Here is a 23,807-nt window from a genome sequence, read left to right as displayed (position 1 = left end):
AGGGAAACTTTGTGCACTGTTAGTGGAAATGTAAACTGGTACAGCCACTATGGAAAACTGTATGGAGGTTCCTCAAAAAATTAAAAATAGAACTACCATATGATCCTGCAATCCCACTTCTGGGACTATATCCAAAGGAAATGAGATCAGGATCTGCAAGAGATATCTGCACTCCCATGTTCATTGCAGCATTATTTGTAATAGCCAAGATATGGAAATAGCCTGTGTCCAAGGATGGATAAATGGATCAAGAAAATGTGATACAGGTACATATATATGATGCAATATTACTCAGCCATAAAAATGGAAATTCTGCCGTTTGTGACAACATGGATGAATCTGAAAGATATGCTAAGTGAAATAAAGCAGACAGAGAAAGACAAATTCTGTATAGTCTCACTTATATGTGGAATCTAACAAAGTAGAATTCACATAAAAGAAAGGAGAACAGTGTTTGCCAGGGGTTGGGGAGTGGGGAAAATGGGGAGATGTTGGTCAGAGGATACAAACTTTCAGTTATAAGATGAATAAGTGTTTGGGATCTGTATGGCATAATGACTGTAGTTAATAACACTGTATTGTGTACTTGAAATTTGCTAAGACAGAAGATCTTAAGTGTTATCACCAAAAAAAAAAAATAAAGTATGTGAGATAATGAATGTGTTAATTAACTTGATTGTGGTAATCATTTCAGAATGTTTATGTATATATTAAATCATCATGTTATATACCTTAAAAAGTCATATTGTACGACCTAAATATGTACAATTTTTATTTGTCAATTATACCTCAATAAAGCTGGAAAAATAAATAAATACAGTCCTCATCCCTCTCCCCTCTGATGTGAGTGCCCTCGGGCTGTCAGTGACCGCAAGAGAGGAGAATTAAGGAAACGTAAGAACAGGATGGTTTAGGTAATGCCAGGTACATAAAGAAGTTGTCTGCTATCGAGGGCCTTTCACTTAGATAGACTTTATGCTTTTTAAAGTCTGAAAATGTTAAATATCAATAAATGACTATATTTTAGTTATAGGCAGTAGAAATGTGTTAGGAACTTATGACTCCTCAAAGACTGGGATTTTACACATGTAAGATCACTGTACATGTGAATAATGCCATGTGTTGTCCCTCTCCACTATTTAATTTAATATTAGTTAAAACTATAAATTTTTGAATGTGCATTCTGAAAAATGATCCCAGAAATGGATAATACTCCCCCAATTTTCTGTTGTTGTTCATTATATAATATGTAGAAATAAGTAAGTACACAATATGAGGAAGAGAGCAGCATAAAGTTGAGCAACTCTCTTTCAATAAATAAACATTTTGAAGGAACGCTTTGACTTAGAAAAGCGAGTATTTATTTAACGTAAGTAACCAAGAAGGGGATTAAGTAAGTGCCAAAAATTAAGAAGACGTGAGCATACATGTCTCCTATAACACTCCTCAGAGTAATACACTTTCAGATTCAGATTCTGCAGAGTCATAGTATTTTAAATCATTCCACACGTATTATTGAGCACGTATGTGTCAGACACTGTTCTGGATACCTGGAATATATCAATGAACTATTATATTCCCTGGAAGTCAGAGTTCCAATTACCTCAACCATCTAGAACCCAGTTACAAAACAAACAAACAAACAAAACAGGGAAAAGGCTGGGAAGCCATAATACAAAGCTATTAGAAAGTTTGTGAGCTAAGCTTGAGCAGTTTGTGGGAGAGTCTCTCACAGTCCTTTGGCTTACTTTCTTCTCATAAGCTCAGGTCTCTGAGTCCCCAGCCCAGAAATTAGAATGTGATAATTTGCAAGGAAGGGAAAAAGAAGAGGTGAGATATATAAGTGGGTATTTTTCTGAATTTTACATTTATACATTCCACCTTTACTACTCACTCATTTACAGAACATGGCGGCTTTAGAATTGTAATGTTTAACATACGTGTATTTGAAATTGATACATTAACATCTAGATCTTTTATAAATTAAAAAACTATTTGACAATGTAGACAATATTTTCTTTGGGGACTCAAAAATTCACTGCCTTCCTGGAACTCACCTTCTGGTAGGGAGAGAAGACAATACATAAACATAGGTAAACCATATTGTGTGTCAAAAGGTGATAAATGATATATAAAACATAGAGCAAAAAAGAGAGGATCAGAAGTATGGGGTGGGTTCCGGTAGTGGGGTTGCAATTTCAAATAATATAGTCAAGTTAAGCCCTATTAAGGTGACATTTGATACTTTTATTATAGTTATATATAGATTTGATGTATAATAACATCTATCAATAGACATATATATCACATATCAGATTTATCTCTTTTTTTGTGTGTGTGAGGAGATCAGCCCTGTGCTAACATCTGCCAATCCTCCTCTTTTTGCTGAGGAAGACTGGCCCTGGGCTAACATCCGTGCCCATCTTCCTCCACTTTATATGGGACGCCACCACAGCATGGCCTGACAAGCGGTGCCTCGGTGGGCGCCCAGGATCGGAACCCGGCCACCAGCAGCGGAGCGCGAGCACTTAACTGCTACGCCACGGGGCCGGCCCCCAGATTTATCTCATATCTGGATATAGTTATAATGAAAATATAGCAACTACCAAAAAAAATCAAGACATTCTTCCTGTAATTTACTATTATGAGTGTGTCACACTAAAGGCTGGAGGGCTTGAGTTTGCTTGTGACCCTTAGCAGCAGGACAATTCCACTTTTAGCTTGTATGCCAGCAATATATTCCTTAAAACAAACACTCTAAGTAAAAAATTATTTACACTATAGGTATTTTCACTTGTTCAGCAGATTTGTTCAGCACTCGTGTCATGTGTTCAGCACTTTTGAGTGCGTGCCCAGCCCCCTTAGGCAGAAGTGTCAGGGATCTCCTGCTTCGGGGCTCTAGCTTACTCAGGATGTAATTAGGAATCCTGTAATCAGCCCTTCACTGGAGAAGGATTGGATAGGAATAAATTATCATGGAAAGGAAACAAAATGAATCAGAGGTTAGCCTTTGAGAAAAGCAACGAACATAATTTACTGTTTAAATTATTGACAGGAAAACCCTCTGTTCGTAAGTGGTGTTTCAATGCCTAATAAATAATTACTCTCAAACTACGTACCCATATGGTGGCACATGAGTGCCATTTGCTATCCTGTAGTTCTAGCTCTTTTCAGTGAGTGTTATAGCAGAAGTTGCAATTTCTTGACTTCTAGACATATATATTTAACATGAAAAGCAAAAAATAATAAAATAAGGAAGCTAAAGTACAAAGGCTCTATTTAAGGTATACAAATAGTGTTGATGACTAGTGATAAGAATGACCCCATCTTCTGCTTCTGTATTGTGCTAGGGCAAAGAGTTACTGACTCATATACATGAGGAAATGCACTTCAGTTCACTCTATTATCATAAAAATGCCTTCAAATTAATAGTCTCTATAGCCCTTTGTATTCACTTATATTCTTTACTGTTAATGTCACCCCATAAAAAGACAAAGTGCATTTTAGTTTATTGAAGGTAATAGACAATTAGTCATAAAATTTACCTGTGGTAAAATTTATACTCAACTTATTCCCAAAAGGATTTGCAGCTGCTTGCAATAACATCCTAGATACAAGTGGTAGATACAGATAAGGAGAATGCCAATATTCTAATACTGAGCCAGTTCGGTTTCTGTAACTGAGCTGCAAATTTTAAGGAGCCAGTGTAAAAACGGAAATAAAGTACATTATCTAGCTCTTATCAGAAAGAAGAAATCACATGTGTTCCTCAGGAAAAACCTGCTGTCCTGGCATTAATTTTTAAACCAATTTCTTAGGTGGGGTTTTTAGTAGTAGTAGTGAGAGATGAAAGGGTCAAGGCCTTCAGTAGCATTTTTACAGCAAAGGCATAGATAGTTTCCTTATGGCTGCTCAGATTTTCTTGAGAATAATAACTTTTTAAAACTACACTTCAAAACCACATACTTTAAAAAATTGACTTTGAATTCTCCCATATTTTGTCTCTTCGCCTATGCCTGCTGAATGCCTCCTGCCTTATAGTGACAATCCAATAGCAGTGGCGGCTACGTCTTTCCTCTCTGGGTGGGCAATTTTGTTAAGGCTCATTAGAAAACTTGGTTATGCAAGAGTACATTTGGCACAGCTGATAATGGACTCATCTTGTCTTCTGAATCCAGATGCAGAGCGACTGTCTCCCAAGAACGTACAGGGCCACAACTGAGAGGTTCACGTCAGCAACCAACACTCTTTTAAAAATATGTCAGATCATACCCCTCTCTGACTTTCCAGTGCTATCAGAATAAAATCCAAATTCCTTACCTTACTTCCAAGGTTCTGCATAAGTGGATCCTTTCTTACTCCTGTAATCTCATGTCCTGCCGCTTTCCTCCTCATTCATGATACAACAACCATCTTAACCTCTTCTATGTTCCTCAAGCATGTCAAGCTCTTTTCCATCTTTGCTATTTCCTCTGCCTGGAGTGGTCTTCTCCAGATATTTTCATTGCTGACTTCTTCCCATTATTCAGGGAAAATTGCACATCCTTCTTATTCCTAATCTTAGGGAGTAAGTGCACAGTCTGTCACCATTAAGTATGATGTTAGGTGTAGGTTTTTGGGAAATGTTCTTTTGTAAAAGTTGAGGAAGTTCCCTTCTATTCTTAGTTTACTGAGAGTTTTTATCATGAATGGCTTTCAGATTTTGTCAAATGCTTTTCTTGCCTCAACTGGTCACATTATTTTTCCTCTTCAGCCTATTGATGTGATGGATTACATTGATTGATTTTTTGTTGTTGTTGAGCCACCTTGCATATCTGGAATAAATCTCACTTGGTTGTGGTGTATAATTGTTTTTATGCATTGTTGGATTCAATTTCCTAATATTTTGTTGAGGATTTTTATGTCTATGGTCACAAGAGATCTTGGCCTGTAGTTTGTCTTTCTTGTAATGTCTTTGTTTATTTTTGGTATTAGGGTAATGCTAGCCTCATAGAATGAGTTAGGAAATGTTCCCTCTGCTTCTATTTACTGGAAGAAATTGTGGAGTACTGATATCATTTCTTCTGTAAATATTTGGTAAAATTCACCAGTGAAACCACCCAAGCCTAGTGCTTTCTTTTTTGGGAGGTTATTAATTAGTGATTCAATTTTTTTAATAGTTGTAGGCCTATTCCGATTTTCAGGAGTTAGTCCATTCCATCTAAGTTATCAAATTTATGGGCATAGAGCTGTTTATATTATTTCTTTATTATACTTAAGTGTCCATGGGCTCAGTAGTAATGACCCCTTTTTTTTCTTAGCCTGGCTAGAGATTTATTAATTTTATTTATCTCTGTAAAGGAACAGTTTTAGGTTTTGTTGAGTTTCTCTATTGATTTCCTATTATCAGTTTCACTTATTTCTGCTCTAATTTTTATTATTTCTTTTCTTCTGCTTGCTTTAGGTTTAAATTGCCCTTCTTTCTTAGTTTTCAAAGGTGGGAGCTTAGATTGTAGATTTTAGATCTTTCTTCCTTTCTAATATATGTGTGTAATATTATAAACTTCCCTCTAAACATTGATTTTGCTGCACCCCATGAATTTTGATAAGTTGTATTTTAATTTAGTTCAAAATATTTTCAAATTTCTTTTGAGACTTCTTTTTTGACATGTGTTACTTAAAAGTGTGTTGTTTAATTTGCAAATATTTGGAGGTTTTATAGTTACCTTTCTGCTATTTATTTCTAGTTTAATGCCATTGTATTCTGAGAATATAATTTGTATGATTTGTGTACTCTCAAATTTGTAAAGGTGTGTTTTATAGCCTAGAATGCGGCCTATTTTGGTTATTGTTTATTCACAAGTTTGAAAAAAATGTGTATTCTGCTATTGTTGGATGGAATATTCTATAAATGTCAATTAGATCAAGTTCATTGATAGTTCTTTTCAGGTCACCTGTATCCTTACTGATTTTCTTCCCGTTTGATCTATCAATTACTAAAAGAGGGTGTTGAAGTCTTTAACTATAACAGTGAATTTTTCCATTTCTCCTTTCAATTCCCAGTTTTTTGTTTTTTGTTTTTTTTGTGAGGAGATCAGCCCTGAGCTAACATCCGCCAATCCTCCTCCTTTTTTGCTGAGGAAGACGGCCCTGGGCTAACATCGGTGCCCATCTTCCTCCACTTTATATGGGACGCCGCCACAGCATGGCTTACCAAGCAGTGCGTCGGTGCGCGCCCGGGATCCGAACCAGCGAACCCCGGGCCGCCGCAGCGGAGCGCGCGCACTTAACCGCTTGCGCCACCGGGCCGGCCCTCAATTCCCAGTTTTTGAATCATGTATTGTGATGCCCTGTTGTTAAATGCATACACATTAAGAATTGTTACGTCTTCTTGGAAAACTGACCCCTTTATCATTATGTAATGTTCCTCTTTATCTCTGATAATTGTCTTTGTTCTGAATTCTGCTTTGTCTGAAATCAATATAGCTACCTAAGGTTTCTTTTAATGAGTATTAGCATGGTGCATCTTTCTCCAACTCTTTGCTTTTAATCTACATGTGTCTTTATATTTACAGTGGTTTTCTTATAAACAACATACAGTTGGGTCTTGTTTTCTATCCACTCTGACAATCTCTGTCCCTTAATTGTTGTATTTAGACAATTTACATATAAACCAATTATTGACATAGTTGGATTAATATCTCCCATGTTTGTAACTGTTTTCTATTCACTGCATATATTCTTTGTTACTCTCTCCCATCCCCTTTTTCTGCCTTCTCTGGTTTTATCTGAGCATTTTATGTTATCTATTATATCTCTTGTCTTAGGATAGCAATTATACTTCTTTAAAAAAAATTTTTAGTGGTTGCCCTAGAGTTTACAATATACATTTTTAACTAATCTAAAACTAATTTCAAATAACTTTACTGCTTCACAGGTAGTGCAGGTATCTTATAGCAGATTATTCCCCATTCTTTCCTCCTGACCTTTGTGACATCACTGTCATTCATTCCACCTATCCATATGCTATAATAATCCAATACATTTTTTCTATTATTACTTTAAACAATCTAAAAGTTTTGTTTTTAATAAATTAATAATAAGAAAAATAAAAGATTTTATTTTACCTTCATTTATTCCTTCTCTGACATTCTTCCTTTCTTTATGTAGATCTAAGCTTCTGATCTATATCATCTTCCTTCTCCCTGAAGAACTTCTACTAACGTTTCTTGCAGGGCAGAACATTTTAACATTTCTTGCTTGTAATGAATTCTCTCAGGTTTTGCTTTTCTGCGAAAGTCTTTATCCTTCACTTGTGAAGGATAATTTTGCTGGATATTGAATTCTAGGTTGGTGGGGTTTTTTCTTTCAATACTTCAAATATTTCACTCCACTCTCCTCTTGCTTGCATGGTTTCTGACAAGAATCTCCTGTAATTCTTATCTTTCTTCCTCTATAGGTAAATTTTTTCCCAACTCTGGCTTCTTTCAAGTTTTTTTTTGCCTTCAGTTTTCTGCAGTTTCAGTGTGACATGCCCAGGTGTAGATTTTTTTGACATTTATCCTGCTTAGTATTCTCTGAGCTTTCTGGATCTGTGGTTTGCTGTCTGTCATTAATTTTGGGAAGTTATTGGACCAGTATTACTTCAAGTATTTCTTGTGCTCCATTCTCTCCTTCTCCTTTTAGTATTCCAATTACATATATGTTACCTCTTTAATTGTCCTGTGGTTCTTAGATGTTTTTCTTTTTTTCATTTTTTTCCTCTTTTCATTTCTTTTTGGGAAATTTCCATTCACCGATCTTCAAACTCACTGGTTCTTTCTTCTGCCATGTCAAGTGTACTGATGATCCTGCCAAAGGCATTCTTCATTTCTGTCACAGTGCTTTTGGTTTCTAGCATTTCCTTTTGATTCTTTCTTAGAGTTTCCATATCTCTGCTTACATTACTCATCTGTTCATGCATGTTGTCTTATACTTTCCACAAGAGCCCTTAACTTATTAACCATAGTTAAATTTCTAGTCTGATAATTCCAATACCTATGTGAATCTAAATCTGGTCATGAGGCTTTCTCTGTCTCATCAGACTGTGTTTTTTCTTGCCTTTTAGCATGACTTGTAAATTTTTTTGGTTGAAAGCTGGACATGATGTAACAGATAATAGGAACTGAAGTAAATAGGCCTTTAGTGTAAGATTTTACGTTAATCTGGCTAGGAGTTGGGCTGTGTTTAATGTTTTCTGTAGCTGCAGGTGCTATAGGGTTCAAATTCATCTAGTATCCTTCTTTTTCTCTCTCTGGTCTTTGAGCTACTATAAGAACTCCTCCTCAGAAAGACTCTGTGTCTTGCACCTTCTTCAGCTATAATTCACTGTTATTATACTGGAGCCCTATTGATGTGGTGGTAAGATATGGAAGAGGAGAATCATTCTATAATCTTATGATTAAATCTCAATCTTTTAGTAGGCCTGTATCCCTGGGCTGTGACCATCACAAGTATTTGTTAACTTCCCCTTTCATCCCATTTAGTTGAGACAGAGAGCCTAGAGGGCGCTGGAGTTGAGGAAATGCCCTTTCCCCACATAAGATAAGGCTCTGGTATTGTTTTTTCCCTGGAGAGTAGGCATTTGTTACAGAGAATGCTCTAGGCATACTTCACAATGTTTACTTTCCCCCTCTATCTACAGAACATTTTTATCTTTCCTGACTGAAACTTTGTACCCGTTAAACATTAACTCTCTATTTTCTCCTCTCCCCAGCCCCTGGCAACCACCATTCTACTTTCTGACAATACGTAGTCTTTTGCATCTTTAGCCTAATGTTTTTGAGGTTTATCCATTGTGTAGTATGCATCAGTATCTTGTTCCTTTTTATCACAGAATAGTATTCGTTGTATGGCTATACCACATTTTGTTTATCCACTCACCCATTGATGGACATTTGGGTTGTTTCCACTTTTAACTACTATAATTAATGTTGCTATGAAAATTTGCATACAAGTCTTTGTGTGGACACATGTTTTCATTTCTCTTGGTTAGATTTCTATGAGTAGAATTGGATTGTATGTAATTTTTAAGAAACTACCAATCTGTTTTCAAAAGTGGCTGTACTAGGTTATATTCCCACCAATAATGTATGAGAATTCCAGTTTATTCATATTCTTGCCAACACTTGGTATTTTCTGCGTTTTTAATTATAACTTTCTTGGGCTGGCCCCGTGGCTTAGCGGTTAAGTGCGCGCGCTCCACTGCTGGCGGCCCGGGTTCGGATCTTGGGCGGGCACCGACGCACCGCTTCTCCAGCCACGATGAGGCCACATCCCACATACAGCAACTAGAAGGCTGTGCAACTATGACATACAACTATCTACTGGGGCTTTGGGGGAAAAAAATAAAATAAATTAAAAAAAATTAAAAAAAAATACTTATAACTTTCTTGAGGGTGTATAGCGGTATCTCATTTGGTATTAATTTTCATTTTCCTATTGACTAAGGATGTTAGGCACTTTTCATATGCTTGTTAGCCATTAGTATGTCTTCTTTGGTGAAATGTCTATTCAAGTCTTTGGCTCATTTTAAAATTGAGTTATTTGATTTATTGTTGAGTTGTAAGGATTCTTTATATACTCTGGATACAAGTCCTTTATCAGATATATGATTTGTAAATACTTTTTACCAGTCTGTGGCTTATCTAATATTGCCTTTGTTTCTAAGTTTTTCCTTTCTTTTTCTTCATTAATCCACCCACCAGCTCAGCCTTCAGATAGTTTGTAAATCAGCATTACCTCTGATCCAATGGGGAATTTTCCAAGGGAGAATTGAACACCAGCAACTCCTACCTCTGGAGCCAGTCTCAGCTGAGCCATAGCCCTTCCTACAACACAGTGGCACCTGTCAAATCTGAGCAGGGCTCTTATCCAAATTGTTGATGTTTGGATGTAGCAGACAATCGACCCAGCAGTGGTGGGTTGACATGTATTAAGAGCTTCACTAGTATATATTCCATCCCTCCCTGAAAGTAGATCACAGGTTTATCAGCAATAAAGCCAGAATTTCCTTCAGTCACTAGCTCTGAATACATACAATCTAAACCATATTTCCCAAAGATATTTCTTCCATGAATTCATATGACTAAAGATATGAACCTTAGAAAAACTTAGAAATCTCCACTTCAACCAATCAATTCAATGAATATTTATAGGGTATTGTGCTAGGTACTAAGAGACAAACAATGAACAAAACAAGTTCCTGCCCTCAAATAGCTTAAAGTGGTTATATACACACAGATAACTATAATACATAGTTAAGTGTGTATGTGGTGGTGTAGAACCATTGGGGAAGGCTGCTGATAAAAAGTGGCATCTGAGCTAATCTTGATGAAGAAGTTGGATATCAAAGGGAGAAATGGGGGTGAAAGCATTCCAGGCACAGGGACTAGCATGTGCAAAGACATAGAAGCTGAGGCTCCTAGGAAAGTTAACAACACAACAGGTGTTCTGGAATACTGTAGGATGATACAGTGAAACAAAGCTGGAAAATCAGGCTGTAAAGAACCTTAAATGCCATCCTTTAGAGGTTTATTGACCACCTACTGTTCCCAACATTGCTAGGTAATCTGAAGGAATGGTTCTCAAAGTTTTGTATTTGTATCATCCAACAATCACTACTCTATCAAAAATCCTAAATCTTCCTCTTAATAGAATCAAGTTCTAATTTTTATGAAGATATTAGTGAGTTCACAGGTACTGTATTTGTCTTCTATGATTAGTTTAAAAGGCATTAAATACACAACATAGTGTGGCTGATAGTAAATTTCTAACCGTGTGTTTAAAAAAGATTATTCTTAATTATAATAATGGAAAAATTTGAATACTTTATGATAATTTCTTGGATTATCTATGAAGAAGGCTCACTTTTTTGGATGTTCATAAAGTCCTCTCTTCACATGATATTTTATTCAAGAATACTTCAGACGTGTTATTATATGACAGATTTTAACAAAACGTATTAGATGTGTATCAACTAGTTACCTGTTGTATTCATGGTCTTTTGTGAATTATTAGCTTTGTTTAAAAAGATGACCCATTTTGAGCCTTTGTGTAGGTACATTTCTGTTTTTGTGGGGAAAAAGGTGACTTTAAAATTATCCCAGACATAAAAATCATGGTTTATTAGAAATATGTTTTGTTTTGGTGCGAGTTACTGTTATTGTATTTATTATAAAGGTGGAAGGTTAATATTCAGTGCAGCTTTCAATAAAAAGTAACAAAAATTTCTAAGTCCTGAATTCAAGTATATCTACCAATGTAACAATTATCTACTTGAGATGTTAAAAAGCAACTAGATTTTCAATTAACCAATCTCTAACTCCATTACTCCTGGGTTCAAAAATAAAGAATTGTTGTTTTCTATCTGCCTAATCCATAACCAGACTCAAGAATACTGACAATGACCTCATGTGATGAAAAATTTAATTTTAAGTGTAGAAATTAGTATAAATTTTGTTGTTATGGTAAGTTTAAAGCACAAAGATAAGTGAACCACAGTAGTATTATCAATAAATGAGGTTGGGAGGTGGCATGGAAGTAGAAATCCTATAGGCTAAACATTTGAAAGTCATGACTACTTTTATTTGCACCTTTATTTGGCCTAACGTGGCAGTGAAGCAAAATATTTTTGGAAAGGAGCAAAAGGTGTTGTGTTGGTTGCCACTCCCTTCCTTTTAAGGGAGCAAGGGAAATGCAGAGCAAAACAAATGAGTTCTGTCCCAGGCTCTCCCCCATTCCCTGGTTGTAGGCAACAAGTATAAATGAACGACTTCACAGAGAATTGCATAATGCTGAAGCTGATGCAATAAGAGAAAGACGACATGAAAAGATGGGGAGAAATATTGTCAATAGGATTTGCTAATTCATAGGGTGAGGAGTGAGTGAAAGGAGACAGGAGTCAAGGATGACTTAATGCTTTTATTTAGCTTGTACAAATGGAAGAATGAAATGGCCATTCACTGAGATCCAGGACAAGCAGGGTGGGCGTTTGTTTTTGGGTTCCGTTGTAATTAATTAGGCAGTCAAGCAGAGATAGAAATAAGCAGTTGGATATATGAGTCTGGAATTCAGAGCAGAGAAAGGGCTGTATGTATAAATATATACATATATAAATTTGAGAGTGATCAGTGTATACGTGGTTTATAAAGCCATGGGACTAGATGAAGACACACAGGGAGGGAATGTAGATAAGGAGGGGAAAAAAGATCAGAGAAGTAAGCCTCAGGGTGTTCCAACATTTAGCTGCCAGGAAGAAGAGGAAGAACCAGTAAACAAGACTCAGGAATCACCAGTGAGGTATATAGAGAGAATCCAGAGACAGCTGTGTTCCAGAAGCCAAGGGAAGGATGTGTTCACTGTGACAAATATAATGAGGACCAAGAACCACTGTTGTGATAGTAGTTTTAGTGAAATGGTGGGATCCTAAACAAAATAAAGGAGAGTAAATAGAGACAGCAGTATTGACAGTTCTTTTCAAGGAGTTTTGCTATAAAGCAAAAGGAGAAATGGAGCAGTAGCTAAAAGGACACAGAGGTTCAAGCAGAGGAGGATTTAGCATGAAGCTAATGAAGCTTAAGTTTCAGGGCTTCTCACCTGTGCAAGTTCCTTTTATGGCCCTAGGAGGGCCCCTAACAATGTGTTTATGTGAAAATATGTTTTTGTAAAATTTCCAAAAATAAAATATTTCCTGGGGCCGGCCCGGTGGCATAGTGGTTAAGTTCACGCGCTCCACTTTAGCAGCCCTGGGGTTTGCGTGTTTGGATCCCAGATGCAGACTTACGCACCGCTCATCAAGCCAGGCTATGGCAGGCGTCCCACGTATAAAGCAGAGGAGGATGGGTGTGGATGTTAGCCCAGGGCCAATCTTCCTCAGCAAAAAAAGAGGAGGATTGACAACAGATGTTAGCTCGGGGCTAATCTTCCTCACACACACACACACACACACACACACGCATACACACAAAATTAAAAAATAAATAAAATAAAATATTTCCAATAAACCAGTGTCTCCTTCCAATCCAAATTCCCCTCATCAAGTGTTCTTCACCTTTGGCTGGCTACAGACACTACAGGAATTTGGCTAACAAAGAGTTAAGTTAGATTAGGAATATATTTAATTTGGGTTTATGTTTTGTTTTAATTCTGAAAACAAAACAATATTTTCAAGAATAACAAAAACAATAATCACATTTAACTGAGAATTATTTTCCTCTTTCTCTACCACTTACATCCAGAAGATCTTGAGTGAGAGAAAATAAAATTACCTATCCAAGTCTACAGTAGTATGAAAATAGAAGTGCCATAAATTGTTGCAAATTTCTGGTCATTAAGGTATAAACGAATGCCATTATTCTTGGCTGTAGTCTAGATTCATTTATAATTTTCATTTCTTGAAGAAATATGTAATAATGTGAAGCAAAATAAATTTGAGAAAGGATGGAAGGATTTAAAAAAAGAAAAGAAATGCTATGAGATATTAAGGAAGATGACTCAGCAAAATATGCATCCTTTCAGTCAATGCCTACTCTATCCCAGAACCAAACCGCTTTATTAAACAGAGTAAAATATAATTGGGATAGAAGTTATATTTCCATTAGAATTTTTTACACTTTTCTGAAATAACTAACCAGTCATAATTTGGTTAATAGTAATTTGAACCATTCAGTGACAAACCTTATCTCTGTAAAATATAGTATTGTATGAACACTACAATTTATGACTTGCACATTAAATAGTAATAAATGTGAAACTTCTGTTTTATTCCAGAGATTAAACAAATTTTTATAAACTGCTGGATTTTCATACAAGCCTTTCCTAGCGTAATACACAGATACATGGTCATTCAGTCTCTCCTAGAAGAACGTGAGGGACACAGAATCTGCCACTTCCACAGGGAGCCCATATTTTTGTTGGTCACTCTGCTTCATATTATAGTAAGGAGCTCCATGACTGCAAGCATGCAGCAGAGCCTCTACTCTTAGAAATGTTGCTCCTACACTCATTCTCCTTTTTGTTTTTACTCTTTTCCTTCATTCCCCCCGCCCCCGCCCCAGTTCTCACCTTTTGTTCTCCACAGCCATTTTTGCCCCCTTTTCCGGCCCTAAGAGTAGACATTTAAAAGAGCCTAAAGTGAATGCCCCTCCCTACAAGTGGGCATCAGTGAGGAAATGCATTCCTGGAATCATAATTGCCACCATAGGAGCAGGAGAATAAGACATTTGCAAAGCTGATGAATCCTACTTAAATGAATATTGAAATGACCTCTCCCTTGCAGTGGTGGGCTTCTTTTTCAAAGGGACACCAGACTCCTCCATCTGCACGACACCTGTGGATTCTCAAGAGCATTACTCAAGTTGTTGCTTTTGGTGTCTCTTTCTTCCTTAGGACCCAACAGATGTATTATTGAAACAGTTTCAAACCCACAGCTGACTTTCTCCATTTTCAGAATGTCTTCATTATAAAACAGCCATTTTTGTAGTAGTTAGAAGAAGCATGACTTCCTTCTTTTAGATGTATTTTTTTTCACTTCATAATATTTTTCATCAGGAAAAAGTGAAATCTATATTTCAACGCTATTGGAGTACAATATAGTTAACACAGAAGAAATGGATATTTTTTTTTTTTTTTTTTGTGAGGAGATCAGCCCTGTGCTAACATCTGCCAATCCTCCTCTTTTTTTTTTTTGCTGAGGAAGACGGCCCTGGGCTAACATCTGTGCCCATCTTCCTCCACTTTATATGGGACGCCGCCACAGCATGGCTTGCCAAGCAGTGCGTCGGTGCGCGCCCGGGATCCGAACCAGCAAACCCCGGGCCGCCACAGCGGAGCGCGCGCACCCAACCGCTTGCGCCACCAGGCCGGCCCCAAAATGGATATTTTTTTATCTCCATTGCTCCATAGAATGAAAATACCCTCATTCATTTTACTCTTTAGGTAAGTGAAGGTTCTGTGAGTGTAGGTAATTCCTCACAAAATTATTTGCCAACTCTAAAATAATATTACAAATACAGTCGTGCCTCACTTAATGAGGGGGATACATTCTGAGAAATGTGTCATTAGGTGATTTTCTCATTGTGTGAACATCGTAGAGTGTACTGAAGGGGAACAAAATTTGTCACTCCAATATATGTCTCTTCAACATAAGGATTATTTTAGGCCAATTATTTTTTAGAAACAAATGACTCAGAAAGTTTTTCTTATTACTTCCTCCTTTACTGCCTAAAAGAATTCAGATAAAAAAAACAAAACCTTGTCCCAGGAAGTGAGTTATCATCTTAGCATCACATGAACTAGGTGGTAGACAGGGAGGAACTTAGAAAAGCCTGTTTGTCGGGCTCCCCTCTGTGTTCTTGTGTTTCTGTGTGGCCAAACACTTGTTTTCCAAACACTTGCTCCTTTTCATCTACCTGTGAATTACCTTCCTTCCCTTTGAAGTCCCTGACTCTCCTCGTCCCTAACATCTTCTTTTGTCTCTGGCTGAGGATGGTATTTAAGGTGAAAGGCTTCAGCCCTTTTTGGCAAGTTACTCGGTTTTCCTGAGTTTCTCCCATGTATACATGTTATTAAACTTTTGTTTGTTTTTCTCCTGTTAATCTGTCTCATGTTAATTTAATTCTTAGACCAGCCAGAAGAACCTAGAAGGGTAGAGGAAATTTCTTCCTCTCCTACAGTACTTACACAAACCTAGATGGTATAACCTACTACACACCTAGGCTATATGGTACTAATCTTATGAGACCACCATTGCAATTACGGTCTGTCGACCAAAATGTTATGTGGTGCATGATTGTAGATACAGTATTTTCATATTTTTGTGTTTGTTCAGATATTTTGCAGACGTGCTCCATTAATTGAGGTTTATATTTGGGGGTTAAGCAGACATTAGGGAGAAATTGAAAGCTTACAATAAAAGGAGGCAACTATTAGATTTCTCCTACTCAGGAGAAAATGTTTTCTTCAGGATCTTAACCATAACTGGCCTAAATTCTGGGAGAGGGAGCAGAAGGATCATAGAAATACTGATCAAAATTCACAGGAAGTTGGCAATGATTTACTCTTTGGAGAAATATTATATTTGATACACACAAAAGAATATATATATATATAAATATGTATGTAAATTATAAAGTATAATACAACTCACCTACCAAAATAAAAACATTACCAGTATTTGTGATCTACCTCTGCCATCTTCCTATCTTACCAGAAAAGGTAACCACTATCACAAATTTTGAGTATATCATTACATTCATTTAAATTTTTTTTTACCATTTATGTATGTTATTCTTAACCAAAACATTGTTTTATTTACTTCTTTTGAGCTTATTATTTTTTTTAAATAAAGACTTTATTTATTTATTTATTTATTTATTTTTTTTGTGAGGAAGATCAGCCCTGAGCTAACATCCATGCTAATCCTCTTCTTTTTGCTGAGGAAGACCAGCTCCGAGCTAACATCTATTGCCAATCCTCCTCCTTTTTTTTTCCCCCCAAAGCCCCAGTAGATAGTTGTACGTCATAGTTGCACATCCTTCTAGTTGCTGTATGTGGGACGTGGCCTCAGCATGGCCGGAGAAGTGGTGCATCAGTTCGCGCCTAGGATCTGAACCCGGGCCGCCAGCAGCGGTTTGTGCACACTCAACCGATAAACCATGGCGCCGGCCCTGAGCTTATTTTTTAAATGGTATAATGCAGCATGGACACACGAGCTATTTGATTTTTTCTCACTTAACAGTATAATGATCTTCTAAAATTTGTAAATGTTTTGCATGTAATTATATTTGTTTATTTTTGCCACTGTGTAACATTATATTATTATACTATACCAAAATTTTTCTATTCATTCTCTTGTCAATGGGCATTTGGGTCATTTCATGGTTTTGCATGTTTTTTGTTTAAATTATTATATTTTTATTTTTTCTTTCATAATTGTGATTTTATTTAATTACTATGCAGACATTATGAATAATTTGTAAAGAAATCTTTAAATTTAAGTACCATAAATCTAAAATATTGTGTAGTTGTAATTCTTTTTTAAGTAGTTATTCCAGTGACTTTGCAGCTTAAAATTTGGAGGCAAGTTGTCCTTTAAATATATTAGGCACTAATATCATCAAATATCAATAAACTGTTAGATTTAAAGCCCCACTAATTCACAATTTAGTATCATACACACTACATACCCTAAAATTTCCAATCTTTAACAGAACATTAACATTTCTGATAGGGAAAGCCAAGATTAGGGAGCAGTTTTCGTTAGGAGCAATCCTTTCTCTCTATATAAGAAGCAACAGCATGGAGATAGATATTAAGCAGTTTGAAATATTTAAGGCATATTACGTGAATAACTGTAACTCCAAAGTGCCATTTAGTTACACTTCAAAATAGAGGAAAACTGCCCTCCTTGACAGTGAAAGCCTCTCTTAAGCCAATATCCCAACATGTTTTGTTTGTTCAGAAAAATAACCAGCACATGACTTCTTTTTAAAGAGTCTGTACACACACACACACACACACTCAGTCAGAAGAGGTGGTATTACCTCCTTCTAAAAATATGTTTTTAGAGCTATTTTTTAAACTTTGCATTTACAACATAGGTTATAAAAATATTTCTCTGGTTTGTAATAAGGATACAGGAACAACTAAGATTTGATAAATGATGTTAATCAGACTGACTTTTTCTCTCTCCTGCTTATCTAGAGGCTGATTGCTCCTCATTTTTACTTTCTTCAATTTCTGCAGGTAATTTGTCTTTAGCTTCTTGGATAGCCATTTCAGTCTGTTTGCCTTTTGCTCCCTTTTTTATTTGCAATTTTTGGGCAGAAGATTTATCCTTTCCTATTGCCCTTTTTGTTTTGGTTTCAACTTCTGCAGGAATTGGTTTAGCTGACAACCTTGCCAATGTCCTCTAGAGCTCTTCCTTTACTATCCCTTCAGCTAAATTGACCTTCAGTTCGAGCTTCTTGGCAGTGGTTTGTGGTGGGGAGGTCAAGTGCCTGGGTCCCTATGGCCACAACACTGTGGGAAGCTTCACACAGCCAGGTTGCATGATTACTGCTGCTAAAATCATCCATTATGTTTGTTTTTATTCTAGTTTATTCCCTCAACTGCTTGGTAAATTATACACTCTACTTTTATCCTTTGCTTCTCTTTATACTTCACTATGATACCTGATGTAACAAAATCTAATCTAATCTGTATCTCAATATTCCTCATGAATAACATAAGTAGTTTAGCACACTTTATTTCTAAGCATCCCTCATAAGCCCAATTTATATACTCTCCATGTCTACTATTTTATTTTAAAATATAAACCACAAAATACATTATCATTATTAATTAGTAAAATTAATGTTCATGTAGATTTATATAAATGCTTACTCCTAGCTTCTCCTAGCTTCATCCCAGCTTCTCGTATATCAGATCTTCCTATTAGAGTCTTGTTCCTTTTTCCTGAGATAATCTATTGTTGGCGTAAACTTTTTCCATTTTTGTTTATATGTAAATATTTTATTTTACTCTTGTCCCTAAAAGGTCATTATTCTGGGTACACAATTCTAGGTAGACAGTTATTTTCTCTCAGTAATTTGAAGAGTTCATTACACTGTCTTCTGGCTTCCACTGTTGCTCTTGAGAAACTGGCTGTCAGCTAACTGTGTTCTTTTACAGATGATCTGTCTTTACTGTCTGGCTGCTTTTATGATTTTCTATATTGTAACTTTGATTCTATAGCATAACTTCTATAATACAACTTCTACAACATAACTTTGTCCTACGTTAATTGCAATTTTACTACGTCTAGGTGCGGATTTCGTTGTTTTTAGTCATTATGCTTTGGATACACTGTGATTCCTATATCTGTGGATTCTTGTTTTTATTAGTTCTGCAAAATTCTCAGTCATATTGTAGCCATAGATAGAATGGAGGAAAGGCAATATTCTACAATATATCCTAATCACTTTTTATGTTTGTCAAGGCCTTGTCTCTTTACTGCATACTAGGTAATTTCTTCAGTTTTATTTTCTACTTCACTGATGCTCTTTTCAGCTGTATTTAATATGCTATTTAACCTAGTAATTGAGTTTTTAAAGTGTTTTTAGTGTGAAATTTAATGAACATATAGAAAAGAACATAAAACATAAATGTATTGTATAACAAAGAATTATATAGCAAGCACACGTGTATCATCTTCCTAGTCAAGCAATAAAACACAAGTACCCCAGGATGCTGTGTGCCCCTTCTTAATCATACCTCTCTTCCACTCCTTCAAAGTAAATACTTGCTAGACTTTTAATCATTTCTTTGTTTTATACTTTTACTACTTATGTATATAGATTTAAACAATATAGTTTGTCTACTTTTGAACAAATGGAATTGTATTAATATATTCTATTGTATCTTAGTTCTTTTCCTCAAAACTATGTTCATAAGATTCATTGAAATTGTCACTTGTAGCTCTGGTATATTAATTTTTCAATCCTCTATAGTTACATTTCTAGTACTCACTCAACACAGGCATACCTCAGATATATCCCAGGTTTAGTTCCAGACTGCAATAAAGTCAATATTGCAATAAAGTGAGTCACACAAATTTTTCCCAGTTTCCCAGTGCTGGAAACTCATGTTTATGGAGGCCAGCCCAGTGGCGTAGTGGTTAAGTTTGCATGCTCTGCTCTGGCGGCCCGGGGTTCGCAGGTTCGAATCCCGGGTGTGGACCTATGCACAGTTCATCAAACTATGCTGTGGCAATGTCCCACATATAAAATAGAGGAAGATGGGCACAGATGTTACCTCAGGGCCAATCTTCCTCAGCAAAAAGAGGAAGATTGGCAACAGATGTTAGTTCAGGGCTAATCTTCCTCACCAAAAAAAAAAAAAGTTATGTTTACACTATACTGTAGTCTATTATAAAGTGTGCAATAGCATTATGTCTTAAAAAAACAATGTACACACCTTAATTTAAAAATACTTTATTGCTAGGGCAGGCTTGGTGGCATAGTGGTTAAGTTTGTGCACCTTGCTTCAGTGGCCCAGGGTTCATGGGTTCGGATCCTGGGTGTGGACCTACACACCACTTGTCAAACCATGCTGTGGTGGCATCTCACAAATAAAATAGAGGAGGATTGGCACAGATGTTTGCTCAGGGCCAATCTTCCTCACCAAAACAACAAATAAATAAAAAATTAAGAAAATACTTTGTTGTTAAAAAATGCTAACTGTCATCTGAGCCTTCAGCAAGTTGTACTCTTTTGCTGGTGGAGGGTAATAATTTGTAAAAAATGCAATATCCGTGAAGCACAACAGAGCAAAGCACAATAAAACGAGGTATGCCTGTAGTCCCAAGTGTCTAGTAGTTGCCATGTTTGAAAGTGCAGCTCTATGATGTATACCTCAGAGTGGAATTGCTGGCTCATAGAGTATGCATATCTTTGACTTCAAAGGAAAATACCAAAATGCTCTTCAAAGGAGTTGTACCAATTTACACTTCCACCAGCAATTTATGAGACATCATCCATTGAATTTTAACTTCAACATTTCTATTTTTAATTTCTAAAATATATCTTTAAGTACTTTGAAAATCAAGTCAGTCTTTTCATTTTTATTAGTCTCTTGTTACTTGCTCATTTTTATAATTTCATCTTTTATGTTGAACATTTTATACATATTCATTTCATATTCTGTATCTGGTAATTCCAATATCTGAAATCATTAGGACTCTTAACCTGTTGTTTGTTGTTTCTGCTGATTATTACTCATGGTTGCTTATTTATATCTTTGGTGATTTTTAAAATAATGCATTTAATTTTTATAACATTAATTTCTAATCGTAAATATTTTATATATTTATTTGATCTGAGAGTGATCTGCCACTAAGTGTTCTATTAACTACTTATGCTCTATGTGGTTTGTTGGGGGTTGTGAGAGAATAAAAGTCATGCATATGGGATTCGAGTTGACAAATATTAAGAGTAATAATTATTCCCTATGCTTTTTATATTTCCCAAATTTCCTACCATGAACACATGAGGCTTTTAAAACCTTGAAACAATGTTAAAATAACCATGGGAACAGAATATTTGCCATCCACAAGTAAATCCAATTAGCAACATTTTATTGTACATTATGAGGTAGGATTTTAGGTCACTTCTTATGAGGCTACTTACTGAAGATTAACGTATCCTCCTCTCTGTGATTTTCTATTCCACACTGTGCATAACTCTATCAGTGCAGGGGCTTAAAAGGGAATGCTTTTCTTTAGAGATGATTTTTAAAACATTGCTTCTACTATAAGCCAGGGGTTTTTACCATCTGGGACTACTTTAGCTCCCACCTAGAATCCCTGGCTTAATGCTGGAGTCCTTGGTATCACTAGACATAGCTAGATATTTTTTTAATTTAAGTGAATATGGAGGAATCACTTTGGGTAAGTATGAAATGGCTTATACCTAAGGAAAGGAGACCAAAATGCAAATAAAAAATCAGGATGGGGAGCAAAGAATCAAAAAACTATAACTGGGAATTAAGTACAAGAGGTGGAGATAAAAACAGATCATTAAGCCGACTTGGATAATTTCCCTAAGGACAGACAGATTCTCTGGCCTATGGCTTCTTAATCAGTCAAGCACAAGACTCAGGCAAGAATTTCCAGGTAGCTGTTTCTGTCCAAGTGCTCCATCTGTAAGTACTGATCTAGAGTTCAAGGTCCACTTGTATAAACTCTCCCAGAACATCGCAGGTAGGTCTTCCAGGAGTTTTGGCTTCCTGCAGGGAATGATGGTCAAGTCATGCAGTTTGATATCAGAAAAAAAAAAGAGGGTGGTGGTGGTGTGGGCAGAAGATGGAACTATATCAAACAGATGAATAAGTTTAGGGTTTTAAATATTTAAGTATTAAATAGTTTTGTTAACATTTCAGCATTTGGGGCAGGAGGTTGAATTTTCTTAGCTGAGATTCCTCTTGTCATTTTCCTGGAGGGTAAGAGTGTCCTCTGGAAAGGGCTGTTGCCGGCTGTGTTCACCTATTTTAAAAGACGACAATTTGGTAAAAACGATTGCAGAGTGATTTGTAGCCGTCCGGACTGATTACCGAAGACGTTTCATACGTCACAGACAGCAGCCGCCGAGCTTCACCGGGGGTTTCCCTCACGCTGCGGTTGGTCGCGGTTTCCGGAGGAGGAGTTTCAGAAACGGTAACTGCGGCCCACAGCTGGGGCTTCTCCGAGTCCCACTTCCCCTCCTGCGCGGGCCCGGACGGAGAGCCGCCCCGCTGGGAAAGCGCGCGAGGGCACCCGCGGCCGCCCGGCAGAGCGCAGCCGGCGGCGGGCTGTAAAGCGCAGGCGCGGCACCCCCCACCCGCCCACCGGGACAGGGCGGGAGCAAGAGAAGCGGGCACGCCCCGCCCTCCACAGGCTGGCACACCCGCTTCCGGATCATGGGGACTGAGGGAGGCGGTGGCCGGCAAGTCGGGCTTCAGCTTTTCTGCAGCTTTGTCCCTCCCTACCCCCACAAGTTGTACCCCGAGACTCCTCAGTCCTCTGCCACTTACCCAGCCCCTCGGCACATCCATCCTGCAGCTGCCGGTGCCCTGCCTGGCGTTCGTCCTCTGGAGCCGTGCTCTGAGCTAGGTCCGCTCCCTCCCGCCCCCTCTTCCCACTGCGCTCTAATCCCTACAGACTTGAGAAGGGTACAGGCGCGGAAGTGACCATTAATGTGCAGTGTAGGGTGGGAATCAGAATCCCATCCAGGCTTCTCCACTTCACAGGTGTGTGATCTTGAGCAGGTGACTGCCATTTTCTAAGCCACCTTTTGAAATATGGGCACACATTCTAGAATGTTAATTTAGTAACCTCAAGTCAGTCCTACCTCTGTTTCTTCCACTGCAGTAAGTCATAAACGCCTTCCTCACAGACACCTCGCCAATGGAAATGGCCATTCAACTAGCAATTTTAGGTAGTATCTTCCCATAAAATTCATCCTATCCACTGCTGCCAAATTAAACTTTTAAAGATAAGCTTAATCATTATTCCCCATTTCCATCTCCAATTAATAGACATTGGGAAATAACCCCAAACTGTCTTTTCAACTTTCTCTCACCCTACTCCTATTTCTTGCTGATTGCACCCCCACACTTTCCAGCCTTTATACCTTTATTTATGCCCCTTTCTCCACTACACAGTTCCCCTTTCCGAATTTCTTTAAAATCCTACCCATTCGGCATAGCCAACACAAATGCCGCCATCTTCAGGAAGCCACTCAATTATTTTCCCAATGTCCTTCTTCTCTTCGAGACCCAAGCCTTTGAATTGTTACAGTACCTAACACACCATCTTGTATTGCAGTTGGGCATTTACGTTATTCTTTCTACTTTTTTCTTATCACACATTTTAAGGTCCTTGAGAGCAGGAATCATGACTTTTCCATCCTTGTATCCCCAGAAGAGCTTTTCAAAATATAAATTAAAAATAAGGGGGGGAGGGCATAAAAGCTTCTGATAATTTTCATTTTGATTGAAACAAAGTTTCCTTTGAAAGTGCAATTTTGAGATTGATAGCTATAAATTAATTGTAAATGGAGAGTAAGGGGACTGGAACGGATTTCTCAGTCCCCTACTCTGTGTCTCCAGCGACACAGGCTTCCGTGCGTGTTCCTCCATCTCTTCACAACAGTCCCCTGAGGGAGGCACCATCCCTACCTACTGAGGAGGAAACTGAAGCTCAACAGAGACTTCCCTAATAGATCACAGCTTTGAGTGGCAAATCTAGCATTTTGAATTCCCTTCTGTCAACA

This window comes from Diceros bicornis, chromosome 4 (genome assembly GCF_020826845.1).
Source record: "Diceros bicornis minor isolate mBicDic1 chromosome 4, mDicBic1.mat.cur, whole genome shotgun sequence".
NCBI classification, from domain to species: Eukaryota; Metazoa; Chordata; class Mammalia; order Perissodactyla; family Rhinocerotidae; genus Diceros; species Diceros bicornis.
The sequence above is the reverse complement of the archived record's forward strand: the minus strand, read 5'-3'. Positions refer to the sequence as shown.